Source organism: Pyrgilauda ruficollis, unplaced genomic scaffold, assembly GCF_017590135.1.
Source record: "Pyrgilauda ruficollis isolate IOZ18807 unplaced genomic scaffold, ASM1759013v1 scaffold15, whole genome shotgun sequence".
Taxonomy (NCBI): Eukaryota; Metazoa; Chordata; class Aves; order Passeriformes; family Passeridae; genus Pyrgilauda; species Pyrgilauda ruficollis.
In genome coordinates, this window is record NW_024513654.1 from 1323166 (window position 1) to 1338638 (window position 15473).

The following is a 15473-nucleotide window of genomic DNA, read 5'->3' on the forward strand; positions in this document are numbered from 1 at the left end:
CTCTCTGTCCTGATATCCTTTTCAGAAAACTGGCCAGTTCCTGAAACTTTATTATAAAGTGGAAACCTCCCCAAAATACATATTAATCTTCTCTGCCTCCTCTCCCAAGGTGATCTCCTTATTGCCTGGAGCATGAAAATTGATTATCTTTAATATGATTTTAGTTTGCATTATAACAGGCTTGAATAGGGAATGTAAAATATCCAGATTTCCTTAAACCCTACCATCTTGGGCTTTGGCAGTGGATCCAAAGTTGTGTGTTTGCACTATAAAGGAAAGTTTCTCTGTGCTGTTTCAAACTTTGCTGTGTTGGAACTTGATGAAGTGTCACGTATTCCTCATTTATAAATGAGGAATTCTGACCAGTGTTCACTCTGCCCTCAGAATTATGAAAATGTTATTCAAATCTCTGACCCTTCTGCTGGCCAGATTCGGATCTTTGTCACTTCAAGTATCATTTCAAGCACTGAACTCTTGGATTTCCAGCCCTTTAACAACGAGGGGCTGTGCCTTGTTAGATGTGTCTAATTTTCTGCCTAGAAGAATTCCAGCATTCAGTGATGACACATCCAGTCTAGTTCACTAATAGTGAAGCTTGTGAATGAATTTTCATAACACTAATCCTATAAGAAGGTACAAAATTTCTAAAACTTTTTCAAGTCATGTGCATTATCTTAGTTTTTCATTCCAGGCATTTTCTCTCAGTTTTTATTTTACTTAAGCCTGCTGCTTATAAGGCATTGCATTTCCTTTCAGTTCTTTACTTTATTTGTTATGAATTGTCATTTCATGTGGCATTTTCAGGGAGAGGATGGTATTTCCCCAGGACTGGAACATCTGTCTACAGTTACTGTCTACAAGTAAACCAAAGCTTAAACCAACATGTGAACTTTGCAGTCAAAGATTGTGATGGGGTGGGATGGAAAAACTAAAAAGGAAGGGTTTTATTAAATGCCTGGAGATGTCAATTCACAACTGTTTCAGCCTGGATTAAATTCCTTGTTGAGGACTGACCTCTGGAAGCGTCTCCTTTCTGCAACATCTGCTGTGGAGGAGAGGCTTGGGCACTGGAGCTGGAAGGACCCTCTCGCCAGGCAGAGAGACAAACAGATGGAGCCTGGGGAAGATGCAGGATTGCAAATCACTGTGATTTGGAACTCACTTGTAGATCCTTAATTTCCCCCCAGAGAAAATTGTCAGATTGGAGCAGAGGCATGAAGTATTTCTGCCTTTGTGTGTATGTGCCTTACTGAGTCAGAGCCTGGCCTGGAGCGCTTCCTCTGCTCCTCCGGCCTCTCTTCAGCTGCAGAGAGCCCCAGCAATGTCACCTGGTGTGAGTTCACTTCAACCAGTAAATAAGGCTTGCCTTTCTCTGTTAGAATCACCAGGAAAAATTAAAAAAACAAACCCAAAAACAACAGAGAGCAGGCTGAATGAAACCAGAAACTGTGGTTTCGTTTGCCAAGACGCTCGTGTTTTCTCAACAGCAGGGATGTGTCCTGCAAATTTAAATCTGGAAATGTTCCTGTCCTTGCAGAGCTGGGCACGTTATGTGCTTTAATTGGCCCTGGAGGAGAGTCTGTGTGTGAAAACACTCCCAGTCCAGTTTCTTAACAGGATTTGAATAATAGAAATAATCTCTTTAAACAAAACTTCTGTTTGCAGCGTACTGGGAGCTGGTCTCTGTGTTTTAATTGATGTGAAATGATGGGAAGCACCTGGTTCACTGGGAATCACTGGGAACTGGAGCTTGATGGGGGTATGAGGGCAAGGAGTTGAATTTTGATGGCTTGGCTTGTCATCTGTACATAAGAAAAGAGGTCCAGGGGTTGTTCTGAAGATGTGTGGTTTGCTGGGGCTCACCCTTCAGTCTGGGTCAGAGCAGTTGGAACATTTCAAACCTCCATAATTCTTTAAATTAAAGGTAATTCAGGTAAAAATATATACATTTTAACTTGCATTCATCTTTGAAATATTTTGTAATCCTCACTAATAAATCTTGTTTCTCTCCCTCTTCCCCCAAAATATTCTCCAAACTTATTTGATTCCACTTGTGATGTGGAAGCACAGAGTCATCACTACTGAAAAAAACAAAGAGTAAAGCAGGAGTTAGGATATATTGAGCAGGAATACGAGTGGTTCCTGTGCTGGGAGAGGAAGGAAATTGGGTGGTTTGAGGTGTAGAATTACTGGTAAGTTAAGAATATGTATTTTAGTAGGCAAAGCATTTTCAGTACTTATGAAGAAGCTTGGGATTGGGAGAAATATGATTTCCTGTAATCAAGGTGCTGGGAGTTGTTTGCCAGCCACTAATGCCTTTAGGGAAATCTCGTAGCAAAGCGTGTAAATGAAAGGGATATTAGCAGAGATTGGCTGCATTTTCTTTAGGGCAAAACTGTAAAAAGTTATGGTGTTTCATATGCCCTACTTCAGGTGCTTTAGTTATCTCCTGGCTTCTCTATTCCAGAAGTTGTTGGAAAATGTTTTGACAAATATTGCAGAAAGTAACCCGGTATAAATTTTATCTGTTGTGGTACAGAGAAATTTGTGTGGTAAAAAAACTTATAAATGTTAAATAAGAGGAATTTTGGGTCAATAAGACCACTGATAAATCTCTTGTTAAATTAAGTGTGCCTGGAGTCCTATATTTAGTGAAGCTATTGCCAAATTCCAGCAAGGCTCAAGCATTTCCAATAATTATTACAGCAAAATTTACAGCATATATTTTTTTTCCTATTGACATATTAAGCATATTTGAAAGAGAACGCATCCTTCAGGGGACTTGGTGATTGTAGCCTGGGTAGAGATGTGCCCAGCCTCGTAATCATTGTCAATTGTTTGAGAATTTACAGAACAATTGAGAGGTTTGGGTGGGAAGGAGCCTTAAATCCCATCCAGTGCCACCCCTGCCATGGCAGGGACACCTCCCACTGTCCCAAGGTGTCCAAATCCTGGTGTCCAGCCTGGCCTTGGGCACTGCCAGGGATCCAGGGGTGTGGAATTGCTCTCCACAGGTAGGAGTGTGTAGGGGTTTTGGGAGAGTGCCTGCACTGAAGGAATCCAGTTCCCTCTGGATCACCTGTGTGCAGTTTTCACATTGTCCTGCTGCTTTTGTGAGAATCTGGTGGCAGCTGAGGGAAGAGTTGCTCAGGAGATTTCATCCTGAGCTGGATGCCCTGCAGCCTGACCAGATCAAGGGAGGGGGTTCTCTCCTCTGCTCTGGTGGGACCCTACCTGGAGGTTTGTGTCCACCTTTAGGGTTCTCAGCACAAAAAAGACCTGTTGGGAAATATCCAGAGGAGCCGTGGAGCTGCTCCAAGGGCTGGAGCCCCTCTGGAGCCAGGTTGGGAGACTTCTGCTTAAGGCCATTCCCCCTTATCCTATCTCTACATGCTCTTATGAAAATATTCCTAATAATTCCCTTTATTTTGATGGGGATTCCTCTCTCCATCCCTCCCCGTGCCATGGGCAGGTGAGGTGCCAGCAGTGCATTCCCAGAACTCACAGCATCCATTCCTTGGTGGGGACAGACCTGTGTGTTTGCTGGGAGAGGCTGGAAATCAAATCAAGTTAATTCCTTTTGGTCCCTCTCAGCAGGCCGTGTGTGCATGTGTGGGGTTGTGTGGAGTCACATATTGCATTCCTAGAATTGAATCCACTTGGAGTTGGTCCTAATGTGCCTCTTGCACCGGAGGAAATGGATATTACGCTTGCTGGGTTGAAACGTGCGCTCAAATGCATTGGGAGTTTGATACTATTTTTCAAACTGCCAAATAGATAATGTCAGAACATTTCTGAAATGGGATCCTAACATCAAGATATACGGCACCAATCAGCTCACATCAGGCAAAGTACAGCGTAAAGCTGGGGATGGAGGAAACTACTACAGAATTTCCATTTTCATTCCCTATGTCAACAGCTTTGTAACTTACCTAGTAGATTGTTTTATGTTTTCCAGACATATTCTCAGTAGACCACAAACACTACATTCAGCTCAGCCTTCAGAACCCAAAGAATTAGATATGCTGTAGTTTATGAAATGGATGTTTATGAAAGTATCCTTTGTTTGAATTGCTGGAAAACCCAACATGAATTCAAACTTTGACAGCGTAAGCAGAAAATAAGAGGGCCATAGTGATCTCCCAAATGTAGCCTTAACTATTGAGGTTCTCATATTGAAAATGCAATTTTCTGTCTCGATGTTTATGAATGTCTTCAAATTCCCTTTCATAATAGCCCCTTTTTGACAGGCCTTTTTCAACTCTGAAATATGAGAAGAAAGGTTGCAGCAGAGTGTAGAATATACCATTACAGGAGGTGCACCTCTGTCCCTCAAGCCACCCGCGCTCCTTCGCAAGGCAGCGATGATAAATGCACGTGGAGGAGCCTGCAGAGCCCAAGATCCATGGCAGAGAAGCAGGATTCTTTCACTGAATGCCAGGCAGTTCAGATGCTGAAATACACTGTGACACTTTAGGGAGCCTGTCTCTGTAAAATGTATGGATTCTGTGTGATTTTATGAACTGGGTGTGACTCCAGCCTCGCGGGGTCTTCTGAGTGCTGGCAAAGCTCATCACACCTCGCTGGGGAGCAGTCAGAGCTGTTAATGTGGAATTGCTCTCCACAGGTAGGAGTGTGTAGGGGTTTTGGGAGAGTGCCTGCACTGAAGGAATCCAGTTCCCTCTGGATCACCTGTGTGCAGTTTTCACATTGTCCTGCTGCTTTTGTGAGAATCTGGTGGCAGCTGAGGGAAGAGTTGCTCAGGAGATTTCATCCTGAGCTGGATGCCCTGCAGCCTGACCAGATCAAGGGAGGGGGTTCTCTCCTCTGCTCTGGTGGGACCCCACCTGGAGGTTTGTGTCCACCTTTAGGGTTCTCAGCACAAAAAAGACCTGTTGGGAAATATCCAGAGGAGCCGTGGAGCTGCTCCAAGGGCTGGAGCCCCTCTGGAGCCAGGTTGGGAGAGCTGGGGTGCTCACCTGGAGAGGGGAAGGCTCCAGGGAGAGCTCAGAGCCCTGCCAGGGCCTGAAGGGGCTCCAGGAGAGCTGGAGAGGGGCTGGGGACAAGGGATGGAGGGACAGGACACAGGGAGTGACCTTAAGCTGAAGAAGCCTAGGTTTAAATTAGACATTATGGAGAAATGCTCTCTTCACTTCTTGTCTTAATAACATTTTAACTTAAATACAATATGAACTTTAAGTAGTTCCTAAAATGCAGTAACCTAAAATGAAAATAAATGGAAGTGAAAATATTTATCTTTTCTTTCTTTCTTTCTTTCTTTTTCCTTCCTTCCTTCCTTCCTTCCTTCCTTCCTTCCTTCCTTCCTTCCTTCCTTCCTTCCTTCCTTTTCTTTCTTTTCTTTCTTTTCCCCCTCTGTTTAGTGTCTCTGTGATATGAATTGTCCCATAATAGTGGTGGGACATACCCAGGGTTGTTCCGGTCCCTCACACCAATCTTGGCTTGGGTCTGGGTTCAGCTCCCCATTCAAACAGCAGCCTGAGTATATAACAGAAAAATAGGTAAGTAGATAAAATGCTTTATAAATGTGAAAATGGGTGAAATTCCCTTTGGCCTGCTCCCAGAGGGTGCTGATGTCCAGGCTGGGAGCAGAGGAACGCTCCGGTTAACTGGAGCCACATGCTGGGACATCCCCTGGCTGGGCTGTGCTGGACCTGGCTGTGTTCCCACAGCTCTGGGAGCTGACATCCCTCCAGAATGCTCCTGAGTCCAGCAAGTCCAGGTGGCAGGTGCACAGCTGGGCTGGGATGCTCCCCTGTGTCCATCGATGGAGGCAGATCTATTCCATGCTCAGCTTTCAAAGGCGGTTTAATAATAAACATTAAAATGCCAACTGACCTACAGTGGGAGGAAAAAAAAAATTGTTTGTGACATTAAGCACCTTCACATGAACTAATTCAAGTGAACCTGGAGCAGATTTTAAGCATAAGGAGGTCCCTGGGTGGTGAAGGTGGAGATGCACACCTTGGAAAGGTCAGGCAGCTGCTGAAACCTGCGTGTGCTCCCAGTTCTGACAAAAACAAGGTGGAGGCAAAGCAGCTCCAGAGCCAGCCCGAGGAGGAAGAGGGGAGCTGTGCCAGTCAAAAGAGAGGAAACATTTCTATTTGTGAAAGTGCTGAAAGGCACCAGCAGTCAGGAGGAGCAGGTGAACGAGTGCTTTGCTCCTGAATTTGCACATCTTGTTTAAAACTTCCCAAATTTCTCTAGTCTCAGGATGCTTCCTGCAAATTTCTGTCATCTCCTGCCCGGTTTAGCTTTTCCTGGCCTTTATGGAAGCACAGGAGGAAAGCCAGCAGAGTTGAACCCAGTTTAATGGTTGAGTAGTTTTTATCCTGCTTTGGAACACGGAGCAGAGATCGTTTTCATTCGTTTATTGTTTCAGCACTGGGCAAATACAAATGTTTCTCTTGCGTCCGAGGATATTTTTAATACTGCTTTTTAGATGTTGTTTTATTTTGCTTGAAACTCCAAATGCATTCTTCCCAGAATTTCTAAGCTTGTTCTTCTAATTTTTTTTCTAAGGGTATCCTGTCAGTTTTTAAATACAGGCTTTTCATGTTGCCAGTGAATTGCTTTGATCTGCAGATGAGAAGTGATGAGATGCAGTTTCCTCAGTGCTGAACTTTGCCAAGAGTGCTCCTGTGACGGATCCGAAAATCGGGAAAAGAAAATTCCTGACTGGACTTTCCAAAGCAAAATCTTTTCCCATTGTCTGAAAACAAAATGCCCAGAACAAGTTTTCTGTGGTTTGGTGGGACAAAAGTAAATGAAGGAAAAAGGAACACAGTTTGATGAATGTTTTCTTTGTTTTATTTATGGAGTAATAGCTGGGAAATAAACTTATATTCCTCTCTCTCTGTGCCACATCTATCAGGGGAGCTGGCAAGGATCTGGCAGCACAGAGGGACAGCTGGGGGAAAAAACTGCCCCTGAAGTGGTCTTTAAAAATTAATCCTGAAAAGGACAATATCCAGTGATGCTGCAGGACTGGAAAATAGTCCTGGCTGGGTTGGAGGAGGTCTCCAGGCCATCCCCCTTCACCAGCTCCAGACTGCTCGGGGCTTTCCCTCAGTGGGTGTGGAAATCCCCAGGGATGAGGAAGGCTCAGCTCTCCCAGGGAAGATATTTTTCCTGAAAATCCAGAGCTCTTGGTGCCTAAGTTCAGGAAACACACACATCCCTTGGGGGGAAATGGGCTATTTTGGGCAATTCATACCAAATTACCCAGCGGGTGGTTGGAAGAGGCAGCCCAAGATTATTCTCAGAAGCACCACAGTTTCTTCAGATTCGGATGAGCGACTCTTTTTAGCTTAACTGCTACTTGAATTCTGCAGCATATTCCAGGGAATAAGTAAATAAAACACCATTCATGCCATGGGATCAGCATACTAATTTATGGCCAGATCTGAAGCCTTTTCCCAAGGCAAAATACAATTAAAGCCAGGCAGAACTTGACCCGAGTGAGCACTTCAGCATTTGATCTGTGAATTTGACTTTTCTGCATTTTTATTATTTTTATACAGTAGTAAAAGTCTTTCTCCTGCTGGATATTTTACATTGTGCTGGATATTGAATTCCTTGCAGCAAAGGCCTCACCTCTTGAAACCTAATCTTATATAACATGCTGTCTAAAGAACTTAATTCTTATTGGAATAACAAGTTTAAAAATATGTATTTTTAAAGCATATCCATGACATTTTGTTAACCTGGTTCTAACAGTGGTCCAGCAGGAACAGCAGAGGATGAAAAGCAGGGAACAGGCTGAGATCTAATCTGACCCAACTCATTGATTCCTTCCCTGACCTTGGGTAAGCCTTTTGACCTGCCTGGGCCTCAGTCAACTCAGCTGGAAAATTGGGTAAAGAGTGGAGCCTGTTAGAAAACCATCTTCAATTTGAACAAAGATTTCCCGGAGACCCCAAAAAAGGGAGTGGAGTCATTCCATACAGACATAATTGATTGTGCGCTGCTCAAGAATAACATCCTGAGCTGTGGGATACCATGGATGACATCTCATTCGTCCTGCCGTGGCTGGGTGGTCTCTGGGTCCACTTTTCCTGTCTCCAGAGCTGTATTTTTTCCTTTCCCAGTGTTACTCTGGCTGTGTCTGCCCTCAGTGGGAATGTGGCTAAAATATTGCATGAGCCTAAGAAGGTGGTGGGGAGGAATTATTATTCCTGCTTGGATTGGAGTTACTGAGGTGAATTATTGTCCCCTGGATTTAGCGTGACCTGGACTGGCATCACCTGCCACTGTGTCACTAACACATGGAAATGAAATCAGGGATTTACTCAGAATCCAAAGAATCATGGAGTGGTTTGGGTTGGAAGGGATCTTAAATCCCACCCCGTGCTACCCCTGCCATGGCAGGGACACCTTCCACTGTCCCAGGGGCTCCCAGTCCCAGTGTCCAGCCTGGCCTTGGGCACTGCCAGGGATCCAGGGGCAGCCCCAGCTGCTCTGGGCACCCTGCGCCAGGGCCTGCCCACCCCCTGCAGTTCTCCTGAGGCTTTCCAGAGTGTCCTGGCTCTCCCAAGGCAGGCTGCCTGCCACCACCCTGCCATTACCAAGAGGAAGATCCAGCTGCAATCCCAACACGAAGCTCAAGCAGGATCCATTTCCAAGAGGGATCAACCAGCTTTGCCCACATTCCCCCATCCCAAGTGGAGCTGCTCTTCCCAGCCTGTGCTGGACCCCCCTCCAGGAGGGCTGGGAGCTGGGGGAGGCGAACCAAGAGCACTCCGTGGAATGTTGGGGGCTAAAGACACTCCATGGCATGTGGGGAACCAAGAGCACTCCATGGCATGTGGCAATGCAAGGGCACTCCATGGCATGTGGGCAATCCAAGGGCGCTCCATGGCATGTAGCAATCTAAGGGCACTCCATGGAATGTGGCAATCCAAGGACACTCCATGGCATGTAGGCAAGCCAAGAGTGCTCCGTGGCATGTGGGGCAGCAAGGGCACTCTATGGCATGTGGCAATCCAAGGGCACCCCATGTCATGTGGCAATCCAAGGGCACTCCATGGAATGTGGCAATCCAAGGACACTCCATGGCAAGTGGCAATACAAGGGCACTCCATGTCATGTGGCAATCCAAGGACACTCCATGGCATGTGGCAATCCAAGGACACTCCATGGCAAGTGGCAATCCAAGGGCACTCCATGGCAAGTGGCTGCCGGCACGTGGGGCTGGTGGCAGCTCCCGGCCGCATGCTCGCGGCTCCCGGCGCTCCCGGCTCTCCCGGCTCTGGCACTGTTTGTCCTGGGCCAAGGCCAGCTCCTCTGCCTGTGCCAGCACGTTTCAGCCATCCTGGACTCACTAATCTATTCTCCATGACCCACGCTGGAAAAATGACCGTTTCCTTTCCCCAATTCCCACATCTGCCATTTGTTTTGCTCCCTTTGCCTTTGCCGAGATTTGGGAAGGAGTTCAGGAATGCGGAGTGCTGCTCAAACCCAGGCTGACCTCAGAGCCTGAGTGGCATTTCCCTGGCAAGGCCTGGAGGTAAATAGTGAAGGGGAAATGGGCATGTTTCTTCATTTCCACGTGTGTACTCCTAGATGTTTTGAAAGAAAAATAATGATTTTGCTCTAAAATGTTACCTTGAGTAGGAGGGAGCTGGTATTTCCAATGGAAACCAGTAAATCCTGCCCTGCCTGTTAATTGGCTGTCGTTATCCTTCCATGAAATAGTTTAAACTTTAACATTAATATTAGGTGCAAACACCTCAAAAAAAGTCACTCCTGCTAGTCCAAATGAAATTACTATGTGAGAACGACATTTATGTTGGAATAAAATCATCACTGTGCCTCATATAACATAATATATCTATATATTTTGCATCACAAAAAAAAAAAAAATTAAAAAATACCAGGCTCTGCTCTCTTTAACAGTGCAGGCACAGAGAAATAAAAATTTTTCTTGAAAATGTTCAGTACTTTTAATGGACTATTCTGAAAACATATATTTCATTTTGAAGGTACAAAGGCAAATTTGAAAAGCAGTGAGCACAAACACAGCATAGAAGCAAAATACAGTGAGAATTTTCAAAAAAATTCAAAATATTACAGCTTGAGAGAGGCTGGAGGATGTGCTATGAGTAAGAAGTCACCCTTTTCTTCCCCCTTCTTTTATTTCCAAAGAGAAAAGGCCTCGATCAACCTCCTTAAATGCATTTCCCTGTGATCCCTTTTAATTGGAAATGAGTGATTGCAAAATTTTTTAGGCCTGTATTGATACATCTGCACCCCTGAAATAAAGAACAGTAGAAACAATCACACCTTGGGAAAGACAAACTTAAGGAAGATCAAAGGAAGATTTAACCAACAGGATTACTGCCCACAAAGACGCTTCCCTGCCTTTTTTGTAGCAATTCCATGGAAATTTGATGTTAAAATAGAAACTAGAGTTAAAACTGGGATCTAGGTCTGCTGCTCTGTATTCCTCTGGGCTTACAAGGCTAAGCAGAAGTAGAGGAATTACCCACAAATATTTGGTGGGTTTTAAATCAAGAGCCTAAAATAGCTGGGTACTTATGGAATTAAAGGGAAGGGAATTTGAAAAGAGCTGCTTTAAGTCGCTGCGATGCAGCTTTTTAGATTAATGGCCAAGACTGAGGAGCTGCATTTTTGTGCCTTTGGAGCCACAGGATCCTGCTGGGAATGCGGAGGTGAGGTAGGAGGAAGTGTGGAGGTTTGTGTGCTCTGCCCTGCCCGGTGACAAGTGACACCTCCTGCCCTGTCCTCTCCTCTAAGTGCCACACGTGCCATCAGAAGCCCGCAGACAATTCTGAAAGCTTTCAGTTATTCATATTTAATCTGCTGGTATCGCTCCTGTGTTCCTTTCTTTGCTCTTGCTTCTGGCCAGATTTCCTCCCACCTTTGTTTAAGATTATTTCCCCCCAGATAGATCAGGCTGCATTTTTTCGAGTTCAGGGTCATTTGTCACCACTCAGAGAGTGACTCTGCTTTGATGGCTGGGGCCATCCACCCTGGCTGTTGTAGGAGCAGAGTCAGAGAGGAAAAGTGCCATGAGCTCATCTGGCTCTGGTGGTGGAGCTGTGGGGGGATCTTTGGGCAGCTCTTTGGCTCTGAGCCCCCTGTTTGCTCCACGGGCAGATAAGGGTCTCTTTCATGTGCAGGAGCCATCAGGAAAGGAAAATCCAACGCTCTGGTGGAATGACTCCACCATTGTGACTGGGAGACCCTGCACAGCATCAGTTGATAGTGCCTGTCTGTGCTTCAAAGAGCTGTGACAGTGACAGCACAACTCAGGGCTCGTGGCCTTGTCTGGAGGCCTCTGTCCATCCTCAGCTGAGCACCACATGGGCTCAGAGAGTTTGAAATACAGGAATTTGTGGTATAGTGCTTAAATGTGGAGTGAAAGGCAGAAATATAGCTAGAAAGCTTGTTTTTTGTAGAAAATAAATACAAATAGTTAAACTAGGGGGATAAATCTTTTCTCACTGAAGCCAGTGCAGAAGTCCCTCTGATTTTTATAGCATCCTAGAATGGTTAGAGTTGGAAAGGACCTTAAAGCTGATCTAATTCTACCCCTTGCCATGTCAGGGATACCTCCCACTGTCCCAGGTGCTCCCAGCCCCAGTGTCCAGCCTGGCCTTGGGCACTGCCAGGGATCCAGGGGCAGCCACAGCTGCTCTGGGCACCCTGTGCCAGGCCTGCCCACCCTGCCAGGAACAATTCCCAATTCCCAATCTCCCATCCATCCCTGCCCTCTGGCAGTGGGAGCCATTCCCTGTGTCCTGTCCTTCCATCCCTGTCCCCAGTCACTCTCCAGCTCTCTGGGATCCTCTTTAGGCTCTGGAAGTGACTCTCAGCTCTCCCTGGAGCCTTTTCTTCTCCAGGTGAGCACCCCCAGCTCTCCCAGCCTGGCTCCACAGGAGAGCTGAAGAGAAAATCTGGGTTATTTTTATATGTAATCAATGTAGTTTGTGGTGACAAAGTTTCTGGATGGAAGGAAGTTGTGCATCCCAATTTTCTTCAACTTCTTGCTGTCCCAGCATTGAACTGGGAGTACCTGTTGTTCTGTAATGGTTTTTTGCCCCTGCTGGGACACTTGTCTGGGCATGTCAAAGCACCATAACTGCAATAAGGTCCTGATGATGCTCAATTAGACTAAAACCAGTGATTCTTGTAAATGCTTTTGCTGTTTCTTTTTGAGATGTGAGTGGGGTTTTTTTCCTTTAAAAATATGGCAGGAGATTGTCCCTGCCAAGTGAGAGTGTCCCTTTATTAGCAGGAGCAAAGAGGATAGAGAGAGAGAGCAGGTAGCTCTGTTAGCATAACTACAGCCATGAAAAAAGGCAAAAATGGAGACAAAATACATTTAAATTCTTTAGTCTCATCAGACTGACTGTCTTCCAGCTTATGAACTAATTGAGAGGAGAATGGAAGCATAAAAGCACTTCTTGTTTGAGTTAGAGAAGTAATTAATTGATCAGATGTTGTTTCTTCAGCAATTATGTGATATTCCCCTGTTAATCAGTTGAAATTTTTGGTGTCACTATCAACATCCAGCATCTCTCTGTTTTCCACAGTGGATGAATGAGGTTCTTTTCCTTCTCCAGGGGACCTGTGGCTGCTTTTGACCGAGGCTTTCCAGGAGCTTTTGTCGTGTCACGGATGCCGAAGAACTCTGCAGGTTGGAGACTTTTCCATAATTAAACTCGGTGCAAAATCAAGGGAGATCTTCATCACACTTCTTGTATTCCTATAAAATCTGTTGCCATGGGAGCTGGCATTGAATAGCAAGGTAGTGGAAATCCAGAGTGTTACATTTACGTTTGCCCTGTAGCCACAGGAGGGTCCCTTAAAATAAAGTCGCCTTTTATCTTTGCTTTCTGAATAAACATAAAACTAGATTTTTAGTGCAAAATCCTGATTTCAAGGTTATTGATGCCAGACTAAATTAATACAGTCTGTGCCATAGCATACAAAATCCCCAGCAAAGCCAGGGATACTCCTGTCTTTTGAAAGCTTGACATTTGTTTTTCATAATGAACTTAAAGGTCACCAGCTACAGATGAATCAGGATATCTGCTCGAGTTTACATTTACATGCATTTTATTTTATTCCCATGTGCACTTTTTATGAGATCCATCACTGGAATAAAACTGTAGCGCTCTCTTATTACCCAGCTTTGATGGTCTAGAAGAGTTATCAACCTGCTGCCTTTAGGAGCCACCGCTGTTCTGGCTGGGATGGGCAGAGGAATGGCTGCCCTCTTTCCTGAGCATCACCACTGCTTCCACCTCTAAATATGACATTAAAAAGTGTCCCTCTGTCCCCAGTCCATAACTCCTCGTGTCCTAATGCCCTGCTCAATCCCTGGAATGATGGCAGCCCTGTCTGAGGTAGTGAAAAATGCTTTGTGTGTGTTGATGCTTCTTTAATTCCCGTTTTATTTCTACAGGAGAAGCTGTAATTAATCAAAACCCAACTTGCAGGGATTCAAAATGTCTCATCCAGCCCTAGAATGGATGTGTCCCATCTCTTCTGCATATGAATTTTTGTTTTTGCTCAGCCTAGCAAGTGACCTGTATTGCTGCACGGATTTTTTTGAAACCAAATAACATTTTATACTTTTACCAAAATACCTGTGGAGCTGACAGAGCATGATGCATTCATTTTCCTTGATTTTGTAGTGAGGGAAAAGGCTAGCATGAATAATTCAAAAATAATGCTGAGACTGTTAAGATTTAGTACTGGAGAGGTCATCACAGTTGGGAGAATGAGCTAGGAGACTATTACTATTCCACGATCTTTGAATCTCAAGGTGACATCATTATTATTTCTCTATATCTATAATGTGGCGCTGCAACCAACTCATTGCAGTGTTTCTCATGTAGGGGAGAAAGATCAATTACATACAGACCTCAAAATGTGAACTATAAGCATAGTGTCCAATAAAACTGTCATTAACAGTCACCACAATTTTAACTGTGTGCTTCCAGGTCAAGCTGCTTTAAAAATGATAACTGACATTGAAAGGTTGAATAAAGAGCGCCCGTTCCGAAGGGAATGGAGCTGCACCCAAATAAGTTGTCATTAACAAATTGGCTAATTCCCTTCTTCAGCATTCAGCATTTCTCTTGTTGTTTCTGGTTGTACATCCACAGAGAACTCTGGGAAAAAAATAGAATAAAATGCTGAGTTTTCCACATGATCAGCATCAGCAGTGGTGCTGGGGATGCAGAGGAACCGTCCCTGTGCAGTTTAATTGTATTTATTCCTGTCTTGGATGAGAAACTGAAAGATGTCACCCAAATGGAACCTGTATTGTGGTGGTGCTTTAACTGTTACCTCACCTCTTGGTGTGCCCGTGGAAGCCTGAGTTATCCAAAATAAACACTCCCTGAGGAATACTGGGAGTAATGTATGCCAGGAAACAGCCGCCAGGACTTCAGAGGCGCCTTCCATTGGGCGAGCGCTGCCTTGTGTGTTTAATTAAACATCCCTTTCCCTTGGAGAATATCCCCCAAGACTGCAACTCTCCCAATAAACAGTTTTCCGACATGTTTTGTTTTCTTTTTTTGTAATTTTCAGATGAGTCTGAGAGATAAATAAGGCGGCTTTCATAATGAAATTACAGAGGAAAAGGGTTGGTGAGCCACCTGTTCCGAACACGAGGACATTTGATGTAAGTAGAGCTCAAATGTTTGTAAGAAATATGCTGCAACTCTTTGAGGCTGTGATTCCTCCTCTGGTTTTGAAGGAGCAAGCTGCTATCCTCATCTCTTAGTTCTTTCCAGTTTTCCTTGTGGGGTTTAGACTTGCAGCACTGGGAGAGCTCCTCGCTCCTGGATAGCTGAGCTTGGAGGTGGTGCAGGATGAGGAGCATCCCAGGGCTGTGCCTGCCTGGGCTCCAGCAGATCCTGCCCTTCCCACTTCTGGCTTCCTGCCTGTTTTTCCCCTCTTGGCTTCTTCAGAGCCGTGATCCACAGCCAGGAACACTCATAGTGCCTTACCAAAGCCAGGGAGCTCCAGCAGCTGCTCCAGGGGGTCTTCTCAGGATATTGATGGCTCTTGAATATCCAACAGCTCCTCCATGTTTAGGGAGCAGCATTTATTTTCCTAAATTCTGATTTACATAGTTTCTATGAATTAGATATTTTTACCATACAACCACAGACTGGGTTGGGTGGGTAGGGACCTTAAATCCCATCCTGTTCCACCCCCTGCCATGGACAGGGACACCTTCCACTATCCCAAGCTGTTCCAAGCCCCATCCAGCCTAGCCCTGAACACCTTACTAAAAAAATTCATATGACGAAGAACCACAAGGAGCAAAGAGATGCAAATGTGTAAAAAAAGAAGAGCCTTTGTTATTTTGCTTTCCAGGCTCTCTGGTGTGCACAGCTGGATGGAGAAGGCACTGTGGCAGGACCGTGGGCTCCAACCCTGCTGAACCAAAAGATTAAGAGGAGATTGGT